Source organism: Odontomachus brunneus, unplaced genomic scaffold (genome assembly GCF_010583005.1).
Source record: "Odontomachus brunneus isolate Ranch 3 - 2012 unplaced genomic scaffold, Obru_v1 Obru_scaffold_002, whole genome shotgun sequence".
NCBI classification, from domain to species: Eukaryota; Metazoa; Arthropoda; class Insecta; order Hymenoptera; family Formicidae; genus Odontomachus; species Odontomachus brunneus.
This window is the reverse complement of record NW_022639452.1, coordinates 4,035,379-4,036,873: the sequence shown is the minus strand read 5'-3', so window position 1 is coordinate 4,036,873 and position 1,495 is coordinate 4,035,379.

The following is a 1,495-nucleotide window of genomic DNA, read 5'->3' as shown; positions in this document are numbered from 1 at the left end:
TATATATATATATATATATATATATATATATATATATATATATATATATATATATATAGGGTGAGGAAAAAGTATGGAAACCATGAAAAATCTAAAAAAATATAAGTTTTACAGAAAAATGTTTTAAATAAAAGTTGTAGGATTTAAAAAGGTCTATTTAATAGTCTCATCAGTTTGATCCTGGTTGGCGTCGTTAAGGTCAAAAGTCACCTTGAATTTTTTAAATGGAACACCCTATTCTTTATTGCATATTCTTATAGTCCTTCTCAATACCTTTTCAAAGCACTGTAATTTTATTCATTTTGAGTCAACCGTTTCAAAGTTATTGAATATTTTACAATAAGAAGTAATAGACACCCGAAGACAAGGTCGGAATATGATCCAGCCAACTAAGACAAGATCGGAGGATGATCTAAGCTCTTAGATCATCCTCCGATCTTTCCTTAGTTGGCCAGATCATATTCACTCTCAGCTCTTTCTCAGTTGGCTCACTCTCAGTTGTTTTCACGGCTACTCACTCTCAGCTGTTTTCACGGCTACTCACTCTCAGTTGTTTTCAACTGAGCTAATCTAAGCTCTTAGATCATCCTCCGATCTTTCCTTAGTTGGCCAGATCATATTCACTCTCAGCTCTTTCTCAGTTGGCTCACTCTCAGTTGTTTTCACGGCTACTCACTCTCAGCTGTTTTCACGGCTACTCACTCTCAGTTGTTTTCAACTGAGCTAATCTAAGCTCTTAGATCATCCTCCGATCTTTCCTTAGTTGGCCAGATCATATTCACTCTCAGCTCTTTCTCAGTTGGCTCACTCTCAGTTGTTTTCACGGCTACTCACTCTCAGCTGTTTTCACGGCTACTCACTCTCAGTTGTTTTCAACTGAGCTAATCTAAGCTCTTAGATCATCCTCCGATCTTTCCTTAGTTGGCCAGATCATATTCACTCTCAGCTCTTTCTCAGTTGGCTCACTCTCAGTTGTTTTCACGGCTACTCACTCTCAGCTGTTTTCACGGCTACTCACTCTCAGTTGTTTTCAACTGAGCTAATCTAAGCTCTTAGATCATCCTCCGATCTTGCCTTAATTGGCTGGATCATATTCCGACCTTGTCTTCGGGTGTCTATTACTTCTTACTGTAAAATACTCAATAATTTTGAAACGGCTGATCCAAAATGAATAAAATTATAGTTCTTTGAAAAGGTATTGAGAAGGACTATAAGAATATGCAATAAAAAATAGGATGTTCTATTTAAAAAATTCAAAATGACTTTGACTTCATCTTAACGACGCCAGCAAGAGTCAAACTGATGAGACTATTGAATAGATCTTTTTAAATCCTACAACTTTTATTTGAAACATTTTTCTGTAAAACTTATATTTTTTTCACTTAGATTTTTCAGGGTTTCCATACTTTTTCCTCACCCCGTATATATATATATATATATATATATATATATATATATATATATATATATATATATATATATATATATATATATA